Here is a 25,804-nt window from a genome sequence, read left to right on the forward strand (position 1 = left end):
CCGATCTCACAAAAGCGCCTCTATAAAAGCCCTCAGGGTAGAGGAGAAACGGCTTCTGAAAAAAAATCTCTACTCGCTCGAATATAGTGATAAGCGTGACCTCCACTCTTAGCCTTCGTTTTATCTTTACTTCCCAGACACAATACTAACTTAAGCATCGGAGTATTCCCACCGGGAAAACCCCCGGGAATCCTTCCTTTCATCTTCTCAGGTGCGACTCGTTGCCAACAAGGAGCTAGTCAGCAGTCAGGTAGGAGTGTCCGGATCGCGCTACATCAGGATGCATTGCGCAAGTGCGAAACTTGGGGCCTTTTTATTGGTTCATGTGGTGGGAAACTTGGTCTCGATTTTCACTTCATCATCTGCTCCCTACTTTGGAGGTTGACTCGTGGAGTGTTTGGCAACCAAACGAGGATAGGCTCTTCGTCAGAATGGGCTGAGTCAAAGTTAATGGTTAAGTCTTTCACGATGCTTCGTCTCCCGATCGAGCAAGTGATCATGTGTAGACACATGGAGGCATAGGATCAAGGGGTCAGTGGCACTGCACTTTCTAGGTCATTGGATTTATCTCAACCCCAAGACAAGGTTTGTCTTATAGAAGGGAGGTGTAAGGAAGTAGTGGTGGTGGTATTCGCTCTATAGTTTAGAAGGAGAAGAGTAAGGATGGAGAGATTAGGGCTTGGTCAAGGAAAATTAGGGGGAAAAGAATGATTCCTTTGACACCATAAGGACCTCTATTTATATAAGGGGAAAAGGGCTCATAGATTCATGGAATAAGGTATTATAGACTTTTAGCTTTTGCTTTATTTCCAAAGTAACATGTCATGCTTTGTATGTCAAGATCATATTTTATTTCACTTCAGTAATTCTTGGTTTAATGAGAAATTTTAGGGTCTGTTTGGTTTAAGGGAATAGGACTCTGGAATCGAAATCAGAATGAATCATTTCATTTCCAGATGTTTGGTCGACCGTAATGGGAGTGAGTAGGCGGAATGCGATTCCCCAATATGGGGGAATGGCCATTCCCGACCCCCTCCCCTGGAATGCCATTCCCATTCCGCTATTTAGGTTTTTTTGGACAAAATTATGGTCTCTTAGCAGTTAGCGCCAACATAGATACATAAATGCTCTCTCTCTCTCTCCTCTGCCTCTCTCAGGATTCCAATCTGCCTGCTGAAGTCTTCAAGCACGTAACTGATCCGGAGAAGTTCCACGTTTCCATAATTCAAATCTGGTCGAGTCAACTCAAGCTCGAAGAATCTCAGGCTATAGGTAGAAGGATTTGAATTTTTCTCTACTTTATTCTTCCCAAATTTCTTTGTCTCTATTTTGGAAGCACTGGATTTTTCCTTCTTTTCCAATACAATTTTTGAGGTTTAGGGATCTCCAATTCCATAGTCGGCGTTGAGTTTTCATGGTACAATCCCATTAAAGCTGGGATTTAGCTACTCCTCGTACAGGATTTTGTTCTACAGATTTCGTCATTTTAATTTAGACTGAATAGAACTGGTTTTTTTGGGCTTACAGTAACTCCATTTTAGAACCAGTGCACATTGTCCTGGACGCAGTAATCACCTCAAAAGGCAAAATGTCGTCATCTCTTCATCAAAGACAACAACAGCAACTTCTAGCGGATCCCTACCCAATTTCACCACATCTACGAGCAATTACCAAAGATCTATTTCTCCCTTCAGCCGAACTGGCCTTCTCATATTTCTGCCTTTTATGGTAGTTCTGGGTGTTCTTTTCCCGTGGATGGACATGGCTGAAAGTTTCATTTCAGCCGGTGAATTAGAAATTTTGGCTGATTCCAGTTCTAGCTTTTATTTGAACCAAACAGCAACAATTGGAATCCGATTCCAATTCCTGACTGAACCAAACAGGTGTTTGAAATAAATGGTTCTAATTCCGATTCCTGGGGATTCTAATTCCAATTCTAATTCCGGTCCTATCTGTAAACCAAACAGACTCTTAATTAATTTCAATCCATTGGTTGCAATGTTCATAGTCTTAATTTTATATCATTGTTTAATATTTCCAATCACTTTACATAAGCAGTGGAAAATATACTATTATCATATATTATCATATTGTTTTGAAGTTGAGAGTAAAGAAAAGCAGAACGTAGACACCGTAGATTATAAAATAATGACACCCATAAAGCAAGAGGATATGTAAAACGCCACCAATACACTCATTACATAATCTAAATATAAAAAGGCAAATCACTTACAAAAATCAATGACATGGAAATAAATAAAGTTATCATAGAATATGTGGTTGAGATATCACCCGCCTTGTGGACCTTGCAAGAGACTATTTATATTGTTAGACCTTGTGTGTCCTTAGCTCTAATTTAATTAATGTATTCTAAGTTGTATTATGATATTAAATCATTATTCTTTCATGTTTATCTTTGGTATGACTTTAGTGTATTACTCCTTCGACTAGATATATATGAGACTTATTTTAGTTTAAAATGTTCTCAACCATTGAATAGATTTGGGGAGCTTATCTTAACATGGTTGACATTGATGTATTGTTAAATTGGTGGTGCAACTTATCTCAGTTACTAGGGTTAGATCCAAGATGCAATTAATGGGTATTTATCAAAAAAACTAAATAAGGACCAATTTATACTTATGCCCTATACCTTGGAGACAAATAAACAAAACTAATGGCACTACACCAAGTAATGGACTGAGCTACTTTTGATGTACTAACCAGTGAGATCGTCTAAGGTCAAATACTTAAGTATGGTGGAATAGTTTGGAATATCATTTAGGTAGGTGATCATTGTGATAGGATCAACCACTTTGTTAAAGAAAGAAAATATCCTAAGGTACACTTTTTTATGAAAACCTTAAACTACCAACAATGGATTTCAATGTATTTTGAAATGAATTCTCCCCAGGCACCTCTCATTTATTGGTTCCCCTAGGCACATACAACTTTACATTTCATGCATCCACATACTTAAATCACTTAATTGTACATGTAATACTTAGAAATTAGCATCTCATGATATGCACATGACTCATCATTTATTTAGATACGAGAACTCACTCTTGTATTACATTCTCATACCCATACTTACAGTCAGAAGATTACATTCTTAGCACTAGTGAGTTATGCTATGTTTTCATGCCGCTATAAGAGGATGGACTCATATATTGCCACGATAATATCAAAGACTAGTCATGCCCATTCACCAAGTGATGGATATGGCTATTTCTTCCGTATAAGATAACTGTAGTCCCTCACTAAAAATACAAATGAAGATTGGATCATGGTAAGATCATAGTTGAAGTTGAGAGACACAGAAAGAGGTAGATATTAGGGTTTCGTCTAGGGGAATGTTGAAAGCTAATGACGAATTGAAAGGAGTGAAGGAACAAATGAGTCTCTTCTTCATCAAAGGGACTGAAGAAGGGCTCATTCATGCATGAAACCAAAAACCAAGAATTCTAGAATATTGTAAAGATGGTTAACTTACACATCCAAGCTGATTCAGTAGGTACACATCAGACTATAGTGTGGGCTGTGGGGACTAGTTATTAGCTTGTGCAAACAGTAACGGCTTCACATACTTGCATGGCACTTTTGTCGTTTTTAGGGATTTGCTTTGGTTCCATGTCTCAGTAATTCCCTTTTGCTCTATGGTCTGTCTGGTGTCTACTTAAGTCATATGTGTTTGAAGGTCGTAGTTTCTCTCTACGTATGCTTGAAGTATCTGTGGACAACCAATGGTTAGTAACTGTGGTTATTGCATATGCCGTAATATGCCTGCGGAAATCTTGTGCGTTGTAACATGTCCGCAGTTATGGTATATATATGTTGATATGTAATCACTATACATAAGTCTCTCTCTCTTTACATTGTTGAGCAATAAATTGGTTTTAGTATTATTACATTATATATAAGTGCATTATCCCTCAAAATTTTGAAAGAAATTAGCCCAATAATTCTAAGGTATTTTTGAAAGAAATTATGCCCTAGAATTCTAAGGAATTTTGAAAGAAATTAGCACTCTAGAATTGTAAGGAAACTTGAAAGAAATGCGCCCCCAAAATTCTAAGCAGGAATTTTTGAAAGAAATTAGCCCTAAAATTTTGAGGAAATTAGCCCCTAAAATTTTGAAAGAAATTTACCTCATAATTGCGGGTGTTTCTATGGTCATGTATGCAATCTTCCAAGATTATGGGGGTTCCCATGTACTTATTCATTGGGTTTGGGGTTATAGGTACTTTTGTGGGCATCTATATTTCTTGGGAAATCCTGTAGTGATTGTTTATCCCTTTTTGTGGGAATTTACATGTTCAATGATGGTGGTCAAGGTATGTGAATTGTCAATCTAGACATAATGGGCAAGCTATTATTTTTCTTGCTGCCATGTTTATCATGCAACCCTAATGTTTGGACACCTATAGATTTCATCTCTTTGTTTTCTATAATTTTTTTATGCTATCTTATTGTCTTAAGTAATTATTCATCTTCTTTCTACCTTTGCTTCCCATCTTTCCTCTTTGTGCTTTGTCTTTACTGTTGTTTTTCTTCCTTATTTTCTATTGACAAAAAGGTTTCTAAGCAAACTGTAATTGTAAACTTCCCATTGACAGAGTATCTGGAGCTTGTTACAAGTGATCTTGTCAATGAAAATGGTGTTCCTGACTTTATTCCCATGGTGATATTCCTTGCTTCTAGGAAAAATCTACAGGTGTCAGCACCCAATTTTTTCTCGGTTCCTTTACCTATCTCTTTATACACTCTTTCAAGACCCAAAACATGAAAACATAACCAGACCAACCTATGACCTATCAAAACCCAAAATCCCCTCTCACATGTAAACTTTACAATTACATGTTGAATTTCATAACCAAACTCTAAAGATCCGCCATTTGTTATACTAGCTTTCACTCTAATGGTCCTAATCTATATGGTGTCCAATCCTTGACACCACAAAAGAAAATCTAGCACATCCATTGTCTCAAGGATACTAAGATGCAATCAACCCCCAAAATCCCACCTTAAATCTATGATGATCAACCTTAAAAATGCCAAGATTCCATTTCAATGTCCTTTGATGAATAGAACTAGAAAACCATGATCAACAAATTCGTTCTAGTTTTGAACCATCCACCTGACTCTTCATCTCTATAAGTGCCCACATGCCAAATTTCAACTCAAAATCCCTTCTTTGACTATCTGATCAACAAAGATTCTAATTTAACATTTATAATTAAAATACACAAGAAGTCATAACCTAAGTAACCAAGCCCCTCTCATTAAGTCTAAATTCCTTCTAAAATAAGTAAGATTTCATTTTAACCTTTCTCATTAGTTAATGAACCATAAGTCAAAACCTTGATCTTAAGAAATTTTTCAATATACACCTCTGACCACAGATCTAACTTTTACATCAAATTCAAGATGCTTTAAAATGCTTACCCACCAAATTTCTTCCATAGATTCCTTTGTTTGACTCATTATTAAGTCAAGATTTTGTTTCAGCAAATCTCATTTATTAGAGCATGATAGGCATAAATCTTTGTTATCCAATTCTCATTTAACCAATTAGATCCGAACACCATGTTTAGAGGCCCAAAAGCCTTAATACGTTAAATTTCATGACATAATTCTTCATTTAACCGCTAAACAGGCAAGGTTTTGTTTCAAGCCTTTTCATAGAATGATGAGCTATAAGTTAAAACCTTGATCTGAATCAAATCATTCAATCTATACCTCTAATCAGCGATCCATTTCTTCTATCAAATTAAGGATGTAATCCTTATCCACCAAATTTTATCCCAAAATTCCCTCAATTAACCCAACATCATACCAATATTCTATTTCAGCAAATCTCATTAATTAAATCTTATCAGCCATGAATCTTCATCATCCAAGCCTTATTTAACTAATCATATTTCACCACCTTGATCAGGGACCCAAAATACCCTAGTACGTCAATTTTCATGACCTAATTCACCTATTCAATCATTAAACTAAAAAGATTTTGTTTTAACACACCAAATTAAATCACCCATTAGACTAATTAGGACACACCAAAAAGACCAAAAAGCTTAAAAATCCCAAATAAGCCAAACAAAAGAGAGAACCTTATTGGAATCTCCAATTGTTTTCATTAAGAACCTAAGAAAATTCCCAAATCTAGAGTTGAATCACCAAAACCACCATATTCCTATATATCACTCGAAAAAATCTCTATGTGCCTCTTTATCTTTATTATTGGATAGGATGTTTCCTCCAACAAAAAGGGGCAGCGATATGCACACAATTTTTGCTTAGTCCCTTCATCCTACCTCTTTATACTATCTTTCAGGACTCAAAATATGAAAACATAACCAGACTAACTAGTGACCTGTCAAAATCCAAAATCCTTTCTTACATTTAAACCCTAGAAATACATATTGAATTTCATAACCAAACTCTAAATACCCAATGTTCATCATTCCAACTTTCTTTTTAATGGTCATGATATGCATATTGTCTGAACCTTGACTCCACAAAATCAAATCCCACACATTCATTGCCTTAAGGATACTAAGATACGATAAACGCCCAAATCCCACTTTAAATCTATGATGATCAACCTTAAAAATGATAAGGTTTCATTTTGATGTTCTTAGATGAATAAAATTAGAAAATCAAGATTAATGAATTTGTTCTTAGATCTGAACCTTTCACCTAACTCCTCATCTCCATGCCCACATGCCAAATTTCAACTTAAAATTCCTTTATTGGACAATTCGATTAATAATGATTCCAATTTGGCATTTATTATTAAATTGCACAAGAACTCATATCTAAGAAACCAAGCCCCTCTCAGTAGGCTCAGTTTGGAAGGAGTACAAATGCAAATATGTAGAGTGCAAAACTTTACATTTTGTATTATTTTGTATGTATTTGCACCGTACATATTTGTATTTGTACTCCTTCCAAAATGAGCCTTAAGTCCAAAATCCTCAAAATAACCCACCCATCTAATTCCAACCCTAAATTCCTCCAATTCCTTCCAAAATAAGCAAGATTCCATTTTGAGCCTTCTCATAATTTTATGAACTATAAACTAAAACCTTGATCTAAAAAATCTTTCAATCCACACCTCTGATCGAAGATCTGACTTTTCCATCAAATTCAAGACGTTTAAGATTGCTTACCCACCAAATTTCATCCAAAAATTACTTCATTTAATCCACCATTAAGACAAGATTTTGTTTTAACAAATCTCATTGATTAGGGCATGACAGCCATAGCTCTTCACTATCCAAATCTTATTTGACCAATTGGACCTTATTGTCATCTTTAGAGGCCTAAAAAGCCTGAGTACGTCAAATTTGACCCACCATCAAGCCAATTTTCTGTTTTAGGAAATTTTATTGAAAGCTTATCAACTATGGATCTCCATCATCTAAGCCTTATTTAACAAATTAGACTTCACCACCACAATCAGAGACCTAAAAAACCCCAATATATCAATTTTCAAACCTAATTCATCCATTTAACCATTAAACTAGAATGATTCCATTTTGATGCACAAAATTAAATCACCCCTTTATCTATTCTAACCTAAGTTCTCAAGACGGTGAGGTCTGATGTCAAACCGTCAATTAAACCCCTTTAGCCCATTAAACCATTTAGGACATAATAAATAGACCAACAGAACCTAAAAACCCCAAAGTAACCCTCCTTGAACCTAGAAATCCACATAAGAGCCATTGTAGCCATTTCAAATTTACATTTTTTCCACTAAGAGGTCAGATTTGAACCTGATAGAAACAAGTTCGAAAATAACCCCATTAAGCATGAGAAATAATAAAAAATCATTGACATCTCAATTTGATTGATAAAAGCCTCAAAGATGTTTTGGAAAAGCATGAAAATTGAGATTGTTTAAGTTTTCTTGCATGTTTTAGCTTTTCTGAAACACTAGAAATGTGGTGGACGAATTTTAGACCTGTTTAAGCCCTTCCTCGTTATAAACAAGGCAGATTTTGAGATCTAGGGCCATTTTTTTAAGAGGAAAATGAAAGAGAAAACCCCATTGGATTCCCCAATTATTTTAAGAAAGAACCTAGGAAAATTCCTAAATCTAGAGTTGGAATTCACCAAAACTACCCCATTTCTTTGTGTGTTCATGTTTTAATCTTTAAGAAATATAAACCTCACCCCTCAAATATTTACTCTTTTGCACCAAGGAGCAACAACAAGTTGTTCTGTTGCTCTAAAATCTCAAAAAATGCCATTCCTAGGCTCTAAATAAGCTATTGTCAAATTCAATCAAGGCTAAATCAAAGAAGTAAGTTTCATAACCTTTATTGTTAGCCCTTTGTTCTTGTTAGTTAATTATTGAGTTAGTTTGTATTACTGATGAGGGGTGATTTGGCACGACCTAGTAAGTGAAGGTCGCGTGGACGTGATTTGCTCGAAGGGTGACAACTCAACAAAAGAAGCCTAATTAGCTGTCTTTAGAGCTCGGGGTTCGGTCACCTCGACATAAAGCCACCTCGACATAGAGTCACCTTGGCATAAAGGCACCTCGGTACCTAACCCAGTTCGGGGCCCAAGAACCGAAGTGACACGTAATCAACTCCAGAAACTTCCCAAACTGACATTGAATCTCGTGGGATCATGTCGCGTAACGGCAGGCCTTATCCTCTCCCCCCTCAGATCGGGTGGAGACGATAGAATTCATTAACTAATACATTACTCCCCGACTAAAGTGGAAATGGATCTCATCTACTCAGGCCAAAGATCCTGGAACCGTTTCATGAGACCCACTGAGCTCAACTATATAAGGGCATCAACCCCTCCAGGTCCCAAGTACGTGCGATTACTTACATTCAAGCTCTCTAGCACTCAAACTTTAGCTCGCAACTACAACAAAGATACTGACTTAAGCATCAGAGCGACCTCACCGGCCCATCCACCCTGATCTCTCTGATCCCTGTTTTGTAGTTTAATCCAGTTCGCCACGTGAGCACATCCAGGCAACCTTCCAGTTAGGAGCTCCTAGGTCATGCATCATCAATTAGCACCATCTGTGAGAAACGATCGAAAGTGAAGGGTTGAGAAATCCGTCATATGGATAGCCGAACCCTGTAGGAAGGTAGGATGGAATTTCAAAATTTTCTCTCTCTCACATCCGGGAATCACATTCCCTATTTTAGAAAACTACATTTTCAAGGATCAATCTTGAACCCAAAATCGGACCAGATCTAAAACCAAAAGGGAGGAGAGGGATATGTTAGACAGTTTTGTATGCCCTTAGCTTCAATCAGAATGATGTACTTTATGAGTTTATTGTAAATGAATAAAGATACATATTTGATTCATGTTCCCTTGGTATGTTTCTGTGTAATACCCTTAATCTGGACACTTAATGAGACTCGTGTTAGTTTAGAATGTTCACAGCCAGTGGGTCGGTCTGGGGAGACCTATCCTGACAAGGTTGACACTGTAGTGCCACCAAGTCGGTTGGGGTGGCTTGTCTCAGCTGCCAGGGTGAGACCCTAGGCACATACAGTGTAGGATTAATTGAATCTTTGAACTGGACCAGATTTCCTGTATTGCCCTGGACCTTGGAGATTGATGGGCAAAACTGGAAAGTTACACCCGACCCCTAGACTCGATTATGATGCTACACTAGGTGTCGGATTGGGCTGTCTTTGATGTACCAATCAGTGAGATCCTTAGCGGGGGTCAAAACCTGGGTATGTTGGGACAGTCTGAGAATTCATCTGAGTGGGTGATCATAGTGACAGGATCAGCCCCTTTGTCGAACAAAGGTAATGATCGGGGATGCACTCTCACTGATGGAAACCAAGACTGCCGGCAGCCGATTTCAACCGTTGAGATTTGTTTTGCAAAATATATTTTATATAAGATATAAAAGTATATATGTATGGTTTCTAAATTGTTTGCAAGAAGGTTTTAATTCCCGGGATCCATGTAAGTGGAGAGTGCAACACTGTTCCTTGCAGCCGAGGGAGAGGTCCTCTCTTGTCGGGCAGTGTATGATCATTATGGGCTGAGAGGTTAAGTGTAAGACCATTGAGGATAATGCCTGATGGGCTAATCTTGCATCTGCCCACAGTCCCTGGGTGTTACAAGGTGGCTTGGCCCAGGGACCACTTAGTGTAAGTGTTGGGCCCATAGAGCCCATTTGATGGGTTTCAGGGGGTGCACTGTCATTAACAGTGTATTTGGCCCGGCCTTGTAACAAAGGCTAGGCCGAACCCATGTGGCTGATGTGTAGATCAATGCTTGGGTCCCACGCCATACAAGGAAGCCCAACTGGGCAGCAATTTGGAAGCCTTTTGAGTACATAACCTTAAATGGGCCTTAAGCCCATTTCGAACTGGGCTGATTTGATCAGTCATTTAAAGGGGGCGAATTCTAAAGAGGGTCAGCTGAAAGGATTGGGCTTAGACCCTATCCACTCAGAGAGTCCAAGATCTAAATGGGATTTAGATCTGGAAACCTCCTAATTAGATTAGGAGACAGCTGATCTTATCTGCAGATAAGATAAGGGTTATCCCTTATCACTAAGGGACTTCTAACCCAAATATGATTTGGATTAGCAGCTCCTAATCTGATTAGGAGCTGATCCCTTTTGAGATTATAAAAGGGGAAGGGGGCGGCAGCCTACTACACAACAACATTCATAGCATTCTTCTCTTTGAAGAAAGAGAGATTGAGAGATTTCCTGCATACTGCGAATTCTCTCCTGCCGCCACCTTCCTGCTTTTGCCATTCCTTCAGTTCGATCTCCAGTTCTTGGGAGCAATCAAGATTGGATCTTGATTTCAATCTTTTGTGAAAAGATTGGTTGGAGCTGTACTCAAGTCGTCCAGTTGATCCTTACGAAGGATCAAGTTCTTTTGAAGAACGTTGCTGATTCTGCTCCACCCTGCATTGCGCCATCTTCAGTGGGAGCAGATTTTGGATCCTTCCTTGGGCGTGAACACCTCCATTGGGAGATAGTATTTCTCCGTATCAGGTATAATCCTCTCCCACTCCTTTTGGTTCAGATCTGGTTCAGTTTATGGTTCAAGATTGATCCTTGAAAATATGATTTTCTAAATAGGGAATACGATTCCCAGTTGAAGGGAGAGATAAAATTTTTGAAATTCGCCCCTTATTCCGCAATCTTTTGGGCGTCCATAGGATGGATCTCTCATCCCTTCAGGATATACCTGATACGAAGTAGCAGTAACTCCCAATGAAGGTGTTTACGCCCAAGGAGAAGACCAAAATCCGCTTCCACTGAAGATGACACAGTGTGTGAAGAAGCAAGATCAGCAGGATGGCTCTTCAGTAAGAACCAGGATTCTTCAGCAAGAATCAAACAGAGACTGGTGAGCACATCTTCAAATTGTTTCTTCAACCAAGAAACAATATAAAGAACCTTTCTTGATTAATTCCTCAAGGGGAGATCGAACTGGGTAGGGATGGCAAGAATAGGAGAGAATTCTGCAAGTTGTTGTGTATTAAAATTGAGGAATCCGCCCCCTATTTATAGTCTTCTTTAGATCAACCTCCTAATCTAATTAGGAGAGAGTTTCTTGATATAAATCCGATATTTAGATCTGGACTCTTAAATGGATAAAACTTATCTTATCCTTTCAGCTAATCCTAATCAGATCTTGCCTCCTTTTAATTAACTAATTTAAGCCCAGTTCGAATTGGGCTTTAGGCCCATTAAGCTTATGTGCTCACTTACCCTTTAACCTGTTGCCCAGTTGGCTCTCTTTGTATGGTGTATGACCCAAACATTGATCTACACATCAGCCACATGGGTTCAACTCAGCCTTTATTACAAGGCCTAGCCGAATTCACTATAGGAGACAATGAACCCCTGAGTCCATCACCATGGGCTTTTAATGGGCCAAACATTTACACTAAATGGCCATTGGGTCCAGCCACCTTATGAAAACCCAAGGACTGTGGACAGATGCAAGATTAACCCATCAAGTATTACCCTCAAAGGTCTTACACTTAACTTCTCAGCCCAAAATGATCAAACACTGCCCGACAAGATTAGCCCATCCTTTACTAACTGTATCACAGTTTCTTTTCATGGGGATTATTTTCGACGTAGTTTCGGTAATGTTTGTTTCCAGAGCAGGACGGAGAACATAAAAACCTTTCTCAAGTTCCCCATATGCTAGGAATTTGTTATTCCATTTAATAGTAATCACATTACTAAACAAAATAGAATAACTATCCATGCACAATTTTAAGACAGAAATCAAATTTCTTCTTAAATTAGGTATGAAAAGACAATCTTTTAGTATAATAATTCATTCTCTGAAAACTAATTCTACAGTGCTTATGGTCGTATCTGCAACACTTGCAGAAGTCTCCAAGTAAAGTGTCACTTCTCCATCACTCAGTCTTCTACTTATCTTGAACCCCAGCGGTGAGCTACACGCATGAGCCGAAGCCCCGGAGTCAATACACCAGGAAGCAGAAGTGACCAGCAAATTGGTCTCTATGATGAAAGAATCAAACATACCTTGTTTCTTAGTCTCTAGGTATTGAGGACAATTCTTCTTCCAGTGGTCGGTCTGCTTATAGAAGTGACAAGCATCTGATGCTTTGTCTTTCTTCTTCTTTAGTTTTTCTACCCTTCTTCTGAGCCTTCCTTTTAGCCTTTCGCTTTTTCTTTTCCGATTTGCCACCTTCAACAAACATGGCTATCGGCTTATCCTTCTTAATCAGTTCTTCAGCCCCCTACAATATATTGCTGAGTTCCTGAAGGCTAACGTTTAGCTTATTCATGTTGTAATTTGTGATAAACTAATTGAAGGACGGAGGCAAGGAATTGAGGACAACATCAATTTTTGTGTCATGATCTAGCCCTGACCCGAGACCCTCCAATTCATTAATATAACCCATCATCTTTAAATAATGGTCATGGATCTGTTGGTTCTTGGTCATAAACAATTTTAAGACCTTTTGTAGAGTAGAACGATTCTACTCTTCGTACAGTCTTCAGACTGTCCAATATATCCTTGGACACTTCGATCTTATCGAATTGTCACTATATTAGATTGTCTAAAGAGGCTATAATATAATATCGGGCAAGAGAATTTTTCTCTTCCCATTCTTGATATTCTCTTCTTCGGGCCTCAGAAGCCCTATCACCCGGACGATCTAGAGCAGAGTTCTTAGCAATTTTGTCCAATTTCTCGGACGTCAGAACCAGCATAAGGTTTTGGAACCATTCAATATAATTAGGGCCTTTAAGTTTGTTATCATCCAACAACTTGGTGAAGTTTTCGTTTGCCATTTCTAGTAAAGGCAAAGTAGATTTATAAGTCCATAACCTAATTGATTCATGTCATGACATAGAAAGGGCTTTTAATCTATGTTCCATTTCCATTTTGGGCATCTCTGAGATTCCCTCCAATCTCAGTGACGGAGATAGTTGTGTCTCTGGAAATGTGGGAAACCACATGGGGTGCATGGAGCCAACTGTTTCAGCTACAAAACCCCACCACCTTCTGTGAAGGATCTCATACACTCATCTTATGAACTTTCCCTTTGACCTCTATCAGACAAGGTTCATAGCCATTTTAGGTTAAACATTTTTGTCTAATAAGTGCTCACCCATCATGTTCGTGAACACCAAGGTACCGTGAGAGAGTCTTCCATTTTAGGATAGGCCCCTTCCACATCAATTTATGATGCCCCTATAGTCTCATGAAGCAATCCAGCCAACTGCATTAGCAGATGGATAGCCCAATTTTATGGTGCATCTCCACCCACCAATACAGCCAACCTTCATACTAATGATGCAAGGCCTTTAGAGAATTCATCATATGAAATTCCCTATCACATGCACTTATATTTAATGGAGGGAACGAAAACCCCCTAGATATGATTTAGGTCAAACCAAAGTGGCTCCCATTGGCTTTCATAAAGCCAGATTCAAAGTGGGCCCAAAGCGGCTAGGGTTCCGAGGTGTTCCTCTTGGGGAGAAACTGAAGTGGGCCCCACTGAGAAAGGGAGATCATCTAATGATCTTAATGGCACCATGGAAATGATGTGCATTCAGCCTTGGTGTTCGAAAGAGCCACTATCGAATTAACATGGGCCAAACACTTATGGCCCATGTACGCAACACATTACATCACATACATCACTTGCATGAAATCCATAATCGATCCAATCAACTAAATAACTGTAAAACTCATAAAAATCCTTTTCAGCCCATTTAAAGCCCATAATATTATCAAATAATATTATCTAGGTATATGGGCTGATCTGCAAAGAGCAGTTCGGCCCATATAGCATTTATGCTGAATTGGGCTAAAGCGGTTTTAACAAATCAAAACTGGGTTTTACAGATGTGGGCCAAATTGCATATTTCAATTAACCATCAACCCCTCGGCCCATATAGGAAATTTTAGGGCTGAGAACAGCCCCCATCGAACCACAGATTTGGTCCAACCAATTTGGTCCAATCCGGTTCGAATGGGTCTAGAGTTTGATGTTTAATTCAAGATCCAATTCAAGAAACATGATCTAAAAAACAAAGAAATTGATACATGACAATTAAGAATCAATAAAAAATAGCAAGAGGGTTGTTCGTAAGGCTGCAACCCTGCAAAACAAAATTAGTTCACAATTTGCAGTTTCCAAAACTGCAAATCGCAGATCTTCGAACCCAAATCTGCAAAATTTTCTCCTTTGCGCTTCCAACTTCGTATTCAAATGAAAACCTAATTTTTCTATTAATATTAAATCAGATTCGAATTCCTATACATTCCGTCTAAAATTAAAAATAATAAAATTAATTACAAACCAAGAATGAATAAAAAAAAAACATAGATGCGCAGATTTCTTGTGTTGTAGAAAGATTTTGATCTCCTCCATACGAACAACCTAAAATTCAAGAAATATAAATAGAACAATTCTAAATATATAACAGAATGATAAAAATTTATTTTCTGATCATTCGCCCAAAACTGGGAACCGATTTCCTAGAAAAATCGCTAACTGCACAAATCGGGTATAACAACTTCTACCGATTTGCATAGATCAAATCTGGCTCAATTTTGGTTCAAGAATCAAACCATGGCTCTGATACCACTAAAGGGATGAGAAATCCATCATATGGATGGCTGAACCCTGCAAGAAGCTTGGGCGAAATTTCAAAATTTTCTCTCTCCCATCTGGGAATGCGATTCCCTATTTTATAAAACTGCATTTTCAAGGATCAATCTCTAACCCAAAACCAGACCAGATCTGAAACCAAAAGGGAGGAGAAGGATACACCAGATACGAAGTAGCAATAACTCCCAATGAAAGTGTTCACGCCCAAGGAGAAGACCCAAACCCGCTTCCACTGAAGATGACACAGTGTGTGAAGAAGCAAGATCAGCAGGATGACTCTTCAGTAAGAACTAGGATTCTTTAGCAATAATCGAACAGGGGCTGGTGATCACGTCTTCAAATTGTTTCTTCAACCAAGAAACAATATCAAGAACCTTTCTTGATCAATTCCTCAAGAGGAGATCGAACTGGGTAGGGATGGCAAGAATAGAAAAGAATTCTACAAGTTGCTATGTGTTAAAACTGAGGAATTCACCCCCTATTTATAGTCTTCTTTGGATCAGCTTCCTAATCTAAGTAGGAGAGAGTTTCTTGATCCAAATCTGATATTTGGATCTGGACTCTTAAATGGATAAGACTTATCTTATCCTTTCAGCTAATCCTAATTAGATTATAAATCAAATCTTGTCTCCTTTTAATTAACTAATTTAAGCCCAGTTCGAATTGGGCTTTAGGCCTATTAAGCTTATGTTCTCACTTACCCCTTAACCTGCTGCCTAGTTGGCTCTCTTTGTATGGCGTGGGACCCAAACATTGATCTACACATAAGCCACATGGGTTTAGCCTAGCCTTTGTTACAAGGCCTGGTTGAATTCATTGTAGGAGACATTGAACCTCTGAGTCCATCACCATGGGCTCTTAATGGGCCCAACGTTTACACTAAATGGTCCTTGGGTCCAGCCACCTTATGAAAGCCCAAGGACTGTGGGCAGATGCAAGATTAGCCCATCAGGTATTACCCTCAATGGTCTTACACTTAACCTCTCATCCCATAATGACCAAACACTACCCGACAAGAGAGGTCCTCTCCCTCGGCTGCAAGGAACAATGCTGCACTTTATACTCACATGAAACCCGGGAATTAAAACATTTTTGCAAACATTTTGAAACCGTAATATATAATTATATCTTTATAAAAATATATTTCGCAAAACCAAATTTCAAACATATTTGAAATCCACTGCTGGCAATTTAGGTTTCCATTACGGAGAGTGCATTTCCCCGATCATTCACTTTGTCTGACAAAGGGGCCGATCCTATCACTTTGATCACCCACTCAGATGAACTCTCAGACTGTCCCAACATACCTAGGTTTTGACCCTCTCTAAGGATCTCACTGATTGGTACATCAAAGACGTCATAATCCAACATCAAGTGTAGTACCATAATCGAGTCTAGGGGTTAGGTGTAACATTCCAGTTTTGCTCATCTATCTCCATGGTCCAGGGCAATGTTGGAATTTGGTCCGATTCAGGGTTTTCAAGAAAACCCGCATTGCATGTACCTCAGGTCTCACCCTAGTAGCTGAAACAAGCCACCCCAACCAACTTGGCGGCACATCAATGTCAGCCTTGGCAGGATAAATCTCCCCAGATCTATCCGATGGCTGTGAAGATTCTAAACTAACACAAGTCTCTTAAGTGCCCAGTTTAAGGGTATTACATAGAAACACACCACAATGAAATGAATCAATTTAGTACTTTATTCATTTACAATAAATGTCAAAAGATGCATCAATCTGTTTAGAGCTAAGGGCATAACTATCTAACAGAAAGGTCATCCCAATTCTAGTTACAGTCTCGGTCTTAATCTCACCGTCAATGGCATCATCCAGCCACAACGAAAAGAGTGACATGAACATCACTAGGGGGCAAGAGCAGCAAATGGTCACTCCCTAGGGTTCATCGGTGACAATTGGCCAGTTCACCATTCCCCAACGCCGAAGGATTTCAAGGTTCCGCCACTAGACTAGTATGGCAGGTCCTTTGATCCCAACGATCACATAGATGCATTCCAGTCCCAAATGCATCTTGCGGGGCCGATGATGCTTGTATGTGCATGGCTTTTTCCACCACATTCAGAGGAGTAGTTCGGACCTGGTATAGAAACCTCACGCCAAGTTCCACCAGAACCTGGGCGCAGTTCGCAGACATGTTTACCGCTCACTTCATTACTAGTAAGAAGTGCCCGAAATCACAGGAGAGTCTTCTGAACGTGGTGCAGAAGGAAGGAGAGTCAATTCGAAGCTATATCAAGCGTTTCAACGAGACATGCCTATAGATCCAGACCTTGACCCAACAATATGTCTCATCGCAGTGTGAAAAGGAATCACTCACAAAGAATTCAAGTGTCACGTCGTGGCCAACAAGCTGAAGAACATCACCAAGTTCCTTAAGCTGGCCGATCAGTTTATCAGTATAGAAGAAGAGATAAACCAGAAAATTGACAACCAAGGAGAGAAAAGGAAGAGAGAGGAAGAAGGAACGAGCAATAAGAAAAGAAAAAATAGCAAATCCCCTAAGCGAAGAAGCAAGTTCCCGAACTCGAGGAGTAAATCCCCCTCGCGAAGTTATAGGTCGGGTCGACATTCCAAGATCCCGCTAGTGGAGAGAACCAACTATACTCCTCTTAACGCGAAGCAAGGAGAGATCCTAATGACCATCAAAGACTCCTCCATCGTCAGATGGCCACCCTGGCTATAGGGAGACCCAACGACCAGGAACTCGAACGTCTATTGTCACTTTCATCGGGACCATGGTCACAACATAGAAAACTATAGAAACCTCTGCGACGAGATCGAAGAGCTAATCTGCCATGGGTACTTGAAGAAGTGCATCTCGCATGAGGAAAAAGGACAAGGGGATCGATAGGGAGATCAAAAGAAAGATGCCCCAGAATGCAACAAACAAAACGAACAGCCACCTCGCCCGCTACCAGAAGAAAGGCAGATCTGTGGAGTGATTAGTATGATCACTAGAGGATTTATCGTAGCGGGGGGCACAGTAGTAGCCAAGAAAACGTCAGTCCGAGAACTGGAGCATGAAGCAGAGAACCCACCCAAGCGACCTCGGATTGAAGAACCAATCTACTTTATCGAGGATGATGCCCGTGGGGTTCAGTATCCTCATGACAACGCCCTGGTCGTGAGGATGATCATCAATGACTTCGAAGTGAAGTGGATCTTGGTGGACTCAGGCAGTTTGGCTGATATCCTCTTCAAAGAAACTTTTGATAAGTTGTAACTACAGCAGAACGATCTAAAACCAGCAAATGCCCCACTATAAGGGTTCAGCGGAGAGGAAGTCAGACCAATAGGTCGCGTCGCAGTACTAGTGGAGGCGGGCACATGGCTGAATATTGTCCGGTTCGAGCACACATTCTTGGTGATTACGACTCTATCCCCCACAACGTGATCATAGGTCGACCTATTACACATGTTTTACGAGTGATAGTGTCAACTTACTATCTCACAATGAAGTTCCTGGCGGACTACGGAGTAGGGGTGATACGAGGCGATCAGCTCGATTCCCGGAAGTGCTATGTGGCTGCCCTCAAGGAAAAGACAAAACTGGAAGAAGGTGTCGAACTAGAGCGACCTGCAGACTACACCGAGGAGCAAGCTACCTCGGTGGAAGAGACGGTCCACATACCGGTGTCCAAGACCGAACCAACCAAGAATCTCCAGATTGGTACACTGATAAGCGAACCGCTCCGAACATAGCTAGTAAGTTTCTTACTTAACAATTTAGATGTTTTCGCCTGGTCTGTGACAGAAATGCCCAAAATTGACCCTAGTATAATAACTCACAAACTTAATGTGGACCCTTTAGTCAAGTCAATTAAACGAAGAAAATGCAACCTCGCCCCAGAGCGGTGGAGGGTAATCGATGAGCAGGTCGGGAAGCTCCTCGCTGCATACTTCGTCAGGGAGGTTCATTACCCGAGCTGGGTCGCTAACCCCGTGCTTGTGAAGAAAGCCAATGGCAAGTGGCGCATGTGTGTCGACTACACCGACCTGAATAGAGCCTGCCCAAATGATTGCTTCCCCCTGCCTAGAATTGACCGCCTAGTAGACGCGATCTCAGGGCATGAGTTGCTGAGTTTCATAGACGCCTATTCTGGCTATAATCAAATTAGGATGGACACAGGTGGCCAAGACAAAACTACTTTTGTAACTAAACTCGGGCTATACTGTTATAAAGTTATGCCCTTTGGTTTGAAAAATGCTGGAACAACTTTCTAGCAACTTGTAAATATATATATATATATAACATTTGTATAAATATTTTGCAAACATATTTACATATATACATAAATATATGTATATATATTTGCATAAATACATTTATAAATATAATTTTAGAGTGGGTTCATTGACCAATGCGAGCCTAGTCCGGGCCTGAGCCCAACTCGAGTGCACCAAATTACAAGGCGGGCTAGGCTCGGGTTAGGAAAAATAGGCTTGACCTCGGGCTCGGGCCTTAAGCCCAAATTTTATGGCTGGGCCTGGGTTGATCAAAAACCCGGCCCAACCCGCCCGACTTGCACCCCTATTGTGTTACAATGTAGACAGTTCAGATATGCCACGGGTTGGCCTTAACTCGAGTTTGATCCAAAACCCAGTCAGGAATGAATGCAGGTTTCCGCTTATAGCAACCCACTCACATCCCTATTGATGATGTAAAAATTCAGCTAGTTCATCAATAATCAATGTTTGTAACATCTCCCCTCCCCATTAAATCTCTTGTTCCCTCTTAAATCTCTTCTATTCCCTTTTGTCTCTCTCTAATAAAGTAGGGGTGTAAATTAAATGGATTAGGTTAGGTTAAAGGTCAACCTCTTAAATCTCTCTCTAATTGTACCCCGGCACGACAAAACGCAATTTGTGCTGGGCATGGCACAAAGGTCAAAAACATAACTCATATCAATATCAACAGATATTTGGTTTGAAGGAAAAGGTTGGGAAAGAAAGGAAAAGATAGGGAAACCTTTGCAATTTGTGTATAGGTTTCCTTACCTTTCCCTTCCTTTTCTTGTTTTTCCCTTCAAACCAAACACAGCAAGGTAAAATACTTAAATCTCCCTTTGTTTTCCGATAACTGCTTAAATCCTTTTGTAGTTTGACCTTTGGAAAATTCTCCCCTGGTGCAAAACTACGATCTTTGAGAACTGGCACAACACTTTTACATTTGAATCAGACATGAGCCAGTCTAAATAATTGGCTTCTTTTATCTGAGAGAGAGCACAAAAGTCCAAAAACTCTCGCACTCCAGACTTATTCTCCCATGTTTTACGAGTTCATCTAGCAAAACCTTTTCCAAAGAAAAATGGATTGAGAAAATCTTTTGATAAAGAACAAAAGGTAGGTAATTGTAGTAATTCAAACTCAAGCTTCCTAGCATGCCCACATCTCATTACACTTCCAAACCACCATACCACATTTCATTTTGAGATTAGAAGGTGAAATACAATAAATTTTATTAACTTTCGTGTCCACATGCAATTTTATAAAGTAATTTTATGAAAATGACTTTTACAAAAGTACTTTTACACGAAAGCAATTTTATAAAGTACTTTTACGAAAGTACTTTTATAAAAACACTTTTAAATGAAAGCTCTTTATGAAAGTACTTTAACAAAAACACATTTATGAAAGCATAAAATCACTTTTATAAAAGTACTTTTATGAAAACACTTTTACAAAAGCACTTTTATTAAAGTACTTTTACTAAAACACTTTTATGAAAGCATAAAAGCACTTTTATAAAAGTACTTTTACAAAAGCACTTTAACAAAAACAGCTTGTCTCAATTGTTAGGGTTAAACCCCAAGCACAGTCAATGGGTGTTTATTAGAAGCATTGAACCTGGACTAATTTCTAGTTATGCCCTGAACCTTGGAGATAGATGGGCAAAACAAGAAAATTACACATAACCCTAGACTTGATTATGATACTACACTAAGTGTTGGATTGGGTTACCTCTGATATGCCAATTAGTGAGATCCATTAAGGGTCAAATACTTGGATATGTTGGGGCATCTGAGAATTCACCTGAGTGGGTTATCATAGTGATAGGATTGACCCATTTGTCAAACAAAGTGAATATTAGGGTTTACACTCTCTCTGATGTAAACCTAAACTACTGGTAGTAGATTTCACTTGTATTTGAAATCTTGTTTTGCAAAATGTATTTATATATTATATACTACTATTTTATGAAAAAGGTTTGCAAATGGTTTTAATCTTGGGATCCATCTTAGTAGAAAGTGTGGCATTGCACCTCCTTCCTTGTCAGGAAGTGTTTTGATCATTATGGGCCTAGAGGTTAAGTGTAAGAGATCATTATAGGGAAAATTACACCTTATGGGCTTTGTTTTACATAAGTCCATTATCCTTGGGTCTTTATAGGGTGGTTAAATCCAAGGATAATTTACATGTAAATGTTGGGCCCAAACTTAATAAATGATGATTGGGTTAGGGTTCATAGCTTGTTTCAGAGGTTGGGCCGAACCCATATGGAATTGCATGAAATCATTATGGGGTCCACACCATAAAATATCAAGCCTAAAGTGGCTATGCAACACCTTGGGTCGTGAGCCTTTGAAGTAAATGGACTAAGGCCCAAAATTAATAAGATTAATTAAATTGTCACATGACAACTTAAGTTGTCATGTACGTTGGGTCAAATTTAAGTTTGGTATTGGATATGGAGCACCTATCTTTTTAAGAGGATAATGTTTATTTGTTAATAGAGTCCATATTTAAATTAGGCTTGGTTAGTCTCCTAATTAGATTAGGAGAGTACTCCATAAGGAGATAAATGAGAAGATGGCAAACTAGACTAGAAGTCTTGACACTCTTTCTCCCTCTTCTTCCCTCGTCTTTCAAAAAACCCTAATTCAACCTAGGCTTTCAAGAATTGATTTTGATCAATTCTTCAAGTTTTTGCAAGAAAAACGTTGATAAAGATCAATCTCATTCACCTTATTCAATCCAAGCAATTAGGATAGTAGTTTTCGAGAAAACAATGTTACTAAACCAATTTTACCTATACACTGTGCCATCTTTATTGGAGGTTAGTTTTAGGATTGATTTAGGCGTGAACTTCCACCTTGGGATCTGAATTTGTGGTATCTGTATCAAGTATCATTTTCCCTTTTTGATTTGGTTTAATATCTGGTTCAGTGTAGTGTAAGATCGATTTGAAAAAAGAAATTGCAATTTTTTAAAACATCGGGAAGTCGGTTTCTAGAAGAGTTAGAAAATTTTTAAAATTTTGCCTAGCCATTTAACCTTGTTTGGCTCTCCATTAGATGGACTATAACCCTTCCAATAATACAAACTTCATAAACAACAAAAGTTGTTGATATGAAGGGCAAATTTGGAGAAAATTTAGAAGGGTTCAAGGTAGTATGAGGAGAAAATTTAGAAAAATAATAATTTTAGTCAAAAATAACTACATGGATATTTTGGTCATTTTCATGTCTCTTTCTAGAAGATTCTAACAAAGGGGATCTACTTGTAACTATGTTAGAAAGTAGAGAGGAGGTGATTAAAATTACAAAACTTCAAAGAGGTTTCAACAATTAATTTACCCTTTTTCTTATAATGGAGTGATATATCCACTTCTGAATCCAATTCTGGTTAACATGCAGGGAGGTCTTTATCCGATGACATCACTGGACAAGGAAAGTCTTGTCTCAAAAATTTTCGTTTTCTTTTCTATTTAAAAAAGAAAAGGGTAAAATAGAAAAACCTCCCCTGAAGTTTTTGATAATCATAAAAACCTCCCCTATAATTTTATTTTAGCAAAAATCACCCTTCTATTTTTGATAAAATTAACAAATACCTCCCTTTCGTCAATTACCAAGACGGAAAACATTAAAGAGATAATCATTTTTTAGAAAAACCTATTTTATCCTTTCTCGAACATTGTTCATCTTCTTCCCCGTTCGAACCCCAAAGCAGAGGCAGCTCAGCACCCCTCTAAATCCGATCTCTTCCTCTTCTCTCATCTTCTTCAGCTTCTTGTTCTTTTCCGTTCTTCTTCTTCTTCTTCTTCTTCTTCTTCTTTTTCCTCTACTTCTTCTTCTTCTTCTAGCATTGTCCCCTTCCATCACCCCCTGTTCAGTAGCGGCGGTGCTTCATGCAAAACCTCTCCCTTTCCACCATTCTTCTCGTTCTTTTCTTCTTCTTCTTTTTCCTCTTCTTCTTCTTCTGGCATTGTCCCCTTCCATCACTCCTGTTCAGTAGCGGCGGTGCTTCATGCGAAACCTCTCCCTTTCCACCATTCTCTCCCTCTCAATCTCTCTTTCCTATTGCCCCTCTCCCCCTCAACATAAATCAATCAAAAAGGCACTATTCCTCCCCTTCCCCATTCGAACCAGAAGCAGAGCAGCGGCGGCGACACCCCCTCTCAGCCACTCCCTTCCTCCCTCTCTCCCTTTCTCTCATTTTCTTCTTCTTCTTCTAGTTAGTTGGAAATACCCCTGTTCTTTCAGGCGCATTACCGGAGACAATCGGAGGGCTAAAGAACCTTGAGTTTCTTAACCTTTTTGCTAATGCCTTGGCGGGAAAGATTCCTCAGAACCTCACTGCTCTTCGAAATCTTACTATCGTTTCCTTGAGCAACAATTACTTCTCTGGCGATGTTCCAAGTGTGTTCGAAGCCGTTCAAGTTTTAGATCTGTCTTCCAATCTGATTAACGGGTCGTTGCCGCCAGATTTCGGTGGAGTCAGCCTTTGTTACTTGAACCTCTCATAAATAGACTCGTCGGAAGGATTCCACCGGAATTTGGGAAGCAAATCCCGGGAAATGTCACACTTGACCTCTCGTTCAATAATCTCACAGGAGAAATCCCGAAAAATGTAGCTTTTCTCAATTAGAAAACGGAATTGTTCGCTAGAAACCCGGGTCTATGCGGGAAGTGACTTCCATTCTTTCTGCTCCACCCAATGTCTCTGAAATTACTTCTCCTCCTGCATTTGCAGCTATTCCGAACACCATAGACTCGACACCTGTAACTGGGTCATCTGGAACGATGAATGGGACTCAATAGCAAAGGTAGAGGGGTCTTAGACTAGGAACAATTGCAGGCATCATCTTTGGGGATTTGGCTGGTATCGGAGTTCTGGCTTTGATATTCTGTTATATTTACCAAATAAGGAAGAGAAGGAAGAAGGTGGTCAGTAGTACAGGAAGCGCAGAGAAGAAAGACAAAATGGATGGGAAAGATATCTGGCCTTTGTCATCAGTGGAACCGAAAGGGCCGGCGTGCTGGTGCCTGGGAAAGAAAAATGATGACGACGAAGAGACGTCCGAGACGGCGAGCATTGATAGTGATGAAGACGAAGAGGAAAAGGTGGGTGATGAACAACAGAAAAAGCAGCAATAACAGAAGGGAGGGTCTCTTATAATTGTAGACGGAGAAACGGAGTTGGAGCTGAAGACTTTGCTGAAAGCATCAACTTATATATTGGGAGCGACTAGTTCGATCATAGTATACAAGGACGTGCTGGAGGACGGGACGACGCTGGCGGTGCGAAGGATCGGTGAGAGTGGTATAGAGAGATACAGAGATTTCGAGAATCAGGTCAAGCTTATAGCTAAATTGCGCCATCCCAATCTGGTGCGCATACGAGGGTTCTACTGGGGTTCCGAGGAGAAACTCGTCATCTACGATTACGTCCCTTGTGGCAGCCTCGCCAACTTTAGTTACAATAAGTTCCTTCTCTTTCTCTCCTTGTTGTCTGATTGTCTCTCTCAGTTTGTTTGGTGCATAGTAGCAAAAAGTAGTAAGGTTGTACTAAAATGAACGGTAATGCTGGTTTCACTGTGTAAAGGCGCAACCGTGGAACTGAGAAGTTATTCTCTATGCCTGGAAAGTCAACTGTTCGTGGTAGGCCATTGGCCAGGCTTTGCAAACGCCACTCTTTCCCTTTCTGTTGTTGGGAAAAGTTTGAAAATGAAATGCAATGCCGCCCATTACAAGATAATCTGGGCTGATTGGTAATCTGTTCTTTTTTCATTGGAAATGCATTGCTCCTTCTCCTCTCATAGTCTGGACCGCCATACCGCTATCACCGGTGCCGCCACTGCCTCTACTTTTGGGTTCGAACAGGGAAGAAGATGAACAGTGTTCGAGAAAGGGCAAAATAGGTATTTTGAAAAAAAAAGGTCATTTCTTTAATGTTTTCTGTCTTGGTCCTTGATGAAATGGAAGTATTTATTAATTTTACAAAAAATAGAGGGGAGGTTTTTGCTAAAATGAAACAATAGGGGAGGTTTTTATGATTGTCAAAAACTTGAGGGAAGGTTTTTATATTTTACCCAAAACAAAAAAATAAAGCTTTCAATCCGATTAGGTTTTCATCTTCTACCAACAAAACACACTCCAACCCTCTACCAACAAAATCTAACACCGCCACACATCTTACTATGAGACTGGGACCCACCATAAAAGTTGGACTGCCATGTATGAGATGTTTATGTTGGTAGAGGGTTGGAACATGTTTTGTTGGTAGGTGATCTGGACTCGATTAAGGAAATTATCAAGTTTGGATCTGCTTTTCACTGAGCATGCCTCACACGAGACCTCACAGCACATTTCAGCCGTGCATTTGGGAACATCTTCCCATGAATAAATATCGGGAGGAGCA

General features: G+C 39.4%; 1 pseudogene; it reads left to right on the forward strand.

Moving 5' to 3' along the window:
• Window positions 1–4,058: 4,058 nt before the first annotated feature.
• Window positions 4,059–25,696, forward strand: LOC104598385 (putative LRR receptor-like serine/threonine-protein kinase At4g37250; annotated as a pseudogene).
• Window positions 25,697–25,804: the final 108 nt, after the last annotated feature.

Source organism: Nelumbo nucifera, chromosome 7, assembly GCF_055504915.1.
Source record: "Nelumbo nucifera cultivar China Antique chromosome 7, China Antique-T2T, whole genome shotgun sequence".
NCBI lineage: Eukaryota > Viridiplantae > Streptophyta > Magnoliopsida > Proteales > Nelumbonaceae > Nelumbo > Nelumbo nucifera.